This window comes from Pongo pygmaeus, chromosome 19, assembly GCF_028885625.2.
Source record: "Pongo pygmaeus isolate AG05252 chromosome 19, NHGRI_mPonPyg2-v2.0_pri, whole genome shotgun sequence".
Classification (NCBI taxonomy): Eukaryota; Metazoa; Chordata; class Mammalia; order Primates; family Hominidae; genus Pongo; species Pongo pygmaeus.
The window spans coordinates 94,742,010-94,748,009 of NC_072392.2; the positions used below are offsets into that span (position 1 = coordinate 94,742,010).

The 6,000-nt window shown below is 60.0% G+C and overlaps 1 protein-coding gene across 6 annotated transcripts in view; it reads right to left on the minus strand.

The window, feature by feature from the left end:
• Nucleotides 1-5,608, minus strand: part of RHBDF2 (rhomboid 5 homolog 2) — a 31,545-nt gene extending 25,937 nt beyond the window's left edge. For 2 of the 6 annotated variants that reach the window (XM_054458002.2, XM_054458003.2), the window contains exon 1: nucleotides 5,475-5,608. The gene's annotated coding sequence lies outside the window, so the exon portion shown is untranslated. Of the gene's footprint in view, nucleotides 1-2,658; nucleotides 3,842-5,057 lie in introns of those variants that run through there. The other 4 variants (XM_054458009.2, XM_063656958.1, XM_054458005.2 and 1 more) reach the window with 4 other exon arrangements.
• Nucleotides 5,609-6,000: the final 392 nt, after the last annotated feature.

Sequence of the window (6,000 nt, forward strand, 5' to 3'; positions counted from 1 at the left end):
TTTCTTTTATTCCTGGCTGAGCTCTGCCACCATCGCTCACTTAGTCTCTATCTAAGCCATGAGCCCCATAGGGGACAGATCTCTATTCGACAGGTGGGGAAACTGAGGCTCAGAGAGATGAAGTCACCTGTCCAAGGTCCCACAGTTAGGGAGTGGTGGGGCTACAACCCCAGCCAGGGTCCCGCGCTCTTAACCTCCACACTCTGCAGCCTCCTGCCACCCTGGAACTGGTGAGGGGCAGGGGAAAAAGAACGGGTGAGGACTCTGAGTGTTTGGGGTGCTGGAGTGAGTCCCGCGTGCAAAGGCCTTTGATTCATGAAGAAGGGACAGCACCTAACTGCCTGGGCAGCACTGCTCGGCTTGCAAAGGATTTTTACAAACATGATCTCATTTAGTTGAGGCTGAGGGTGGGAGGCGGCTGTCATCATCCTCACAGGCTGGCAAGGTCAAAGGGGCTTAGGCCAGGGTTCAAAGTCCTGTTCCCACTCCAAACCCCACAGCAGATCCTCAACCCTCCTCTTCCAGATCTTTTTTTTCTTTTTTTTTTTGAGACAGAGTCTCGCTCTGCTGCCCAGGCTGGAGTGCAGTGGTGTGATCTCGGCTCACTGCAAGCTCCGCCTTCTGGGTTCAAGCGATTCTCCTGCCTCAGCCTCCAGAGTAGCTGGGACTACAGGTGCATGACACCACACCTGGCTAATTTTTTTGTATTTTTAGTAGAGACGGGGTTTCATTGTGTTAGCCAGAACGGTCCCGATCTCCTGACCTTGTGACCACCTGCTTCAGCCTCCCAAAGTGCTGGGATTACAGGCGTGAGCCACCGCGCCCGGCCCCAGATCTTCTTATGGCTACATGGAGCTGACAACCTGGGGAGACCCACGGGGAGAGGGAAAAGGGTTTCTTGCCAGAGACTGGGGCAGGAAGCCATCCCTGCACCACCTGCTGGCACAGGGTTGGGGGCCACACGGGGGAGGCAGAGGAGAAAACCAAGACTTGAGGCAGCTTTACCCTGCTCCCAGCCCCAGGAACCTACACCAGGGAAAGCACAGCTGAGGGGCACCAACTCCATGACCTGCCCCCCACCCCACCGTCAGTGACACACACATACTGGCAGTTCAGGAAAACCCCTGGGCAGAGGTCAGCAGTTCATGCCCAGATGGAAACCCACCCTCACTTCCCTTGGCCACCAAGGCACTGAGGTCCCCCTACCCCAGACACAGCCACTCCTACAGAATAACAATAACAACAGTGCCACTGCTCCATATGCGTGTTCCCGTTTAGTCCTTGACAGCCAACGAGGCAGGGCCTCGGCCATCTCCCAAGTCTGTGCCATGGGCGGCAGCCACGCCCCTACCTGAAGCCACGCTAACACCATTATCACAATGGCTCCCCTCACTGCTCCTGCCATGGCCGGGCACTGCACTGAAGGCTGCACACCTTCCCCGGGCACTGCACTGAAGGCTGCACACCTTCCCCGGGCACTGCACTGAAGGCTGCACACCTTCCCCGGGCACTGCACTGAAGGCTGCACACCTTCCCCGGGCACTGCACTGAAGGCTGCACACCTTCCCCGGGCACTGCACTGAAGGCTGCACACCTTCCCCGGGCACTGCACTGAAGGCTGCACACCTTCCCCGGGCACTGCACTGAAGGCTGCACACCTTCCCCGGGCACTGCACTGAAGGCTGCACACCTTCCCCGGGCACTGCACTGAAGGCTGCACACCTTCCCCGGGCACTGCACTGAAGGCTGCACACCTTCCCCGGGCACTGCACTGAAGGCTGCACACCTTCACCACGGGAGTCCTCGCCTCACACAACCCTCCAGGTAGATTACTGTTAGTGACCCCACTGTGCAGCTGGGGAAACTGAGGCACAGACTAGTTACGTGAACTCATCCTACTGAGCACACACATGGACGACTGTGCCCGGCAGCCCCTGGACCTTGGCCCAGCTCCTGAAGTTCAGAATCCTCCTCCATCCTTTTCTGCTGGTCACAAGGTTCCCCTCACACCCCAAACAGTGTCTCTGGCCCACCTCCTGCGCTGCCCACTTGGCTGAAACCACTTTCCCGGAGGAGCCGCGCACTGGGGCTGGAACTGCCTTCCAGTAGCTTTTGGACCACAAACAACTCCCAGCTGGGCGCCTGGATACATTTGCGGAAGGAGGGGCCGTGGACACGGTGGCGCTTTGTACTTCCCCGAAGATGTGTTTTTCTTTACACCCATCCAGGTCTCCTGGGAGGCAAAACGACGTTCCGGGCAGGCTTGGTTTCCCTGTGAAGCCGCCGGTGCCCTGAGAGCTGTCCCTGCCTAGCCACCACCACTGCCGAGGTCAGCCTGTACTTGGGCAAGCGCAGACGTCCCCGCCACTCCTCCCCCAGCCTGGCTCAGCTGGATGGGAAACTGGGAGCCGCTTCCGACAGCCAGCGCAGCCGGTGCAGATGCCTGAGCTCACTCTGGAAACCCCCTAGGGCAGACGGGGCAGACAGGGCAGCGCCGAGGCGTGCTCCAGAGTGCGAGGCACAGAGATCTGAGGAGAGTGTGGAGGGGGAGAGGCAGCCAGGAGGGCACACGTCTTCCCTGTGCTGTGCCAGCGGCAGGCGGGGGCCAGGCCCAAAGGGAAGCACCAGGCAGCTGAGCCATGCCACTCGGACACTCACGGGCAGGCGTGCAAGGCTCCTTGACTTCTGCTGTCATCTGTCACCTTGTCTGGGGCAGAGTTTACGCAGCAAGGAGGACGGAGAGGCCACCACAGTATCCAGAGAATCCACGGGAAAAACAGCACCACTGACCCCAGAGCACGACTCGGGCCTCAAGTGCGTCACCCAAAGCATTTGTAGTGTGATTTATTCCTCCTCTTACAGGAACAGAAGTCCCCCTCCTGGGCTGGAAAGAAAGAGAGTGAGTGTCTGTGTGTGTGTCTGTGTGAGTCTGTGTGTGTCTTGTGTGTTTGTATCTGTATCTGTGTCTGTGTGTGTGTGTCTGTGTGTGCGTGTGTGTCTGTGTGTGTGTGTGTGGTTACACCAGGTATAGACAGGTAGGAGTCACTGAGGGTTTGTTTGTGGGGCTCTTGGGCGGGGCCTGAGGGTGGGCAACTGGGTTCACACCCCAGCTTCACTGCCAACTTCCTGAACAACTTTGTACAAGCCTGGGTGCTCGGCCCTGTCCCTTGAGAAGCTCACAGCAATGGAGGCCACTTTTGTTTTTTGTGCAAATGAAAAGGTGGGAGTTTCACTTCGGCCTTTTACAGTCAAGAGACCAAAAAAACAAAAACAAAAACAAAACAAAACAAAAAAAACAAAACCCACCAACACCAACAAAAAGAACCCAAGCTCGAAACCTCCACCAGGGTTCCCAGGCAAGAAGGCTGGGTCCAGAAGTGAACAGGATGGGTATAATGGCTACTGCAAGAAAATGGGGAGGGAGGGCAGCAAGGCGGCCCCAACTCCTGGGCACGGACATGGCTGCTTCATCCGATCCTCTCCCACCGTGCCAGCCACCCCTCCTTGTTGCCAGAAAACTGGAAGTACATTCCTCCAGCCCAATACAAACAACTCTGAGTCATCCCTACTGGGGGGCCACCTGGCCTGTGCTTTGATGTCTCCCATCTCTCACCTCTGCTCAGCTAACACCATGGGCAGGGGTGCCCCCACCCCGTCAGCAGCTGGGCCTACTCCAGGGCTCGTCAGCTAACCCAGGGTGCCCTCTTTATTGCAGGAGAAAAGCAGCCTGGGGAGACCCCAGGAATTAGGAGCCCTGATACTCCTTGGATGTCACTTTCAAAAGGTGTACATAATTGGAGGAGTTAGGTGTGAGTTCAGAAGGGAAAATTCCAGCAGGTCACATGGTATCAGGCAACCATGCCAGCCTCAGCAGTCCAGCTTTGGGAAAATCTATGGGAAGAGAGCTCACCCTCTGCCCGCCCCCCCCCCAGGGATATTTGAGCTCAAGGGCTGCCTCGGCCCAGCCTTTCTGGGAGACTGCCCTGGGGTTAAGCACTCCAGGCCTGGGCTGCGAGGGGGTCCTCTGTTCTTGACCTCTCCCCCACAGCACCCAGACCAGCTTCCTGCAGGGCCAGTGGAGATTGGGAAAGGCGGTGGCTCACGGCACCAAAGGAGGACTCTTGCGAGAAGAATAAGTGCCCTCACACTGCCTTACCCCTTATCTCATTCAGGTTTATTCCAAGTTCCTCCCCTAACCACTCGGGAAAACTGAGGTAGTTTCCCCAGTGAGGGAGCATCATTGAGAAGGAACCTGATGAACCAGCTACTGCGCAGGGTTTCTCAGCCTCAGCACAGCCCAACACCTTGGGCTGGATAATTCCTCTTTATGCGGGCTGTCCTGTGCCCTGAAGATGTCTGGTAGCGTCCCAGGCCTCTACCCACTACCCGCCAGTAACAACAACACTCACTTCCCCTCCCAAGTGTGTGACACCCAAAATGACTCCAACATTGCCAAATATCCCATGGCAGGCAAAGTCGCCCCTGGTTGAGAACCACAGCTCTAAAACATGCCTCCCTTTCCACTCCCTGCCCTACGGACAGTGAGGGTAATAAGACAGATGCTGGTCTCATTATTTTACCAGCAAATGGCACACACGGGAGGCCTGATGCCAGCCGCCCAGGCGACAGCAGCTCTCCCCAAGTGGGGTCAGCTCCCCCCCGCCTTCTGCTCCTCAGACACACCCGCTGCCACCCTCTCAGTAGCTCCAACCCTAGAGCCCCCTCCGTTAATCTTTCATGGAATGGGGTAGGGCCAAAACCTAGGCTTCCTTTGCGCCCTGGCGTGGGAGTGGGGCGGGGTCTGTACCCTAGGGAACTTATCCGTCTCTATCCCAATGCCCTGGGGGAACATCCGAGGGGCCAAATAGGTAAAAGGCGAGCCCAGGGCCAACCTTCCCCAGCCCCTCCATCCAGAAGTCAGCACTCCTGGGTCCAATTTCTGAGCTCTGGTCCAGCCCTGCTGTGTGAGTCCGGCTCCCTCATCCCCACCCCCGCACCTGTTTCCACCTTGGCTGGCTCAATCAACAAACTTCGGCCCCGGTCCGCCCGGTGCTCACCCGGGAGAAAGTGGAGGGGAGAGAAGGCTCTGAACTGCAGGCACTTCTGGGACGCAGGCGGGACTGCCCTGCGCAGTCTCCTCTCTTCCTCCGGAGGTTTAAACCTCTGCCCAATCGTCTTGCCCCTACATCTGGCGCCCCGTCGCCCAGGGACCCCTTAGGCGTCCTGTCCGAGCCGAGCCCCAGGGGCCAGCAGACCGGGTCCAGCGGCCCCGCCGGCGCCGTCCGAGCCAGTCCGGGCCTCCAGCCGAGCCCACGTGGGACCCAGGCGCTCCGCAGGGCGGGCACCGGGCACTGGGCACCCTCCCTGGCCGCGCACCACCGCTCCAGGGCAGGCTCGGGCACAACCTCGGGACCCTTCCGGCGCCTGCGGCTGGGCGGCCGTGAGCCCTGCCCCGCTCGTCGCCCCGCGCTCACCTCCCTGCGGCCCCAAGTCCCCGGGACGCAGCTCCGTGCGGCGCCTGCGAGCGGCTGGGCGGTGGCTCCTCGGAGGCGGGGCGGCGGCGCTCCGCCTCTTCCCTACCTGCGCGCGGGCGGTCGGGGGCGGGGCCGGGCTCCGGGGGGCGGGGCCGGGCTCCGGGGGGCGGGGCCGGGCTCCGGGGGGCGGGGCCGGGCTCCGGGGGGCGGGGCCGGGCTCCGGGGGGCGGGGCCTAGACTCAGCCTTTGCTCACTCTGCTTCCTGGGTTCCCGCCTCCGCCCTCCACCCAGCTGCGTCCCCGCCTGGGCAGAGCCCTGTTTTCGCCTGAGCTGGTCTCTTCAGGGCGCCGTTCTTTCCCTCTTGGCGTCCTCACTCCACCCCAGACCAAACATGTCATCTAGGTCTGGATTGCCGTCTTCAAGTCGCCCCTCCCCATCAAGAAAAAGCACCCAATCTCCCATCCCCTTCCTCCAGCGCCCTCATCCTCAGGCCAAGTGGGCCTGTTCCCTTGACGCTTTTAGTCTC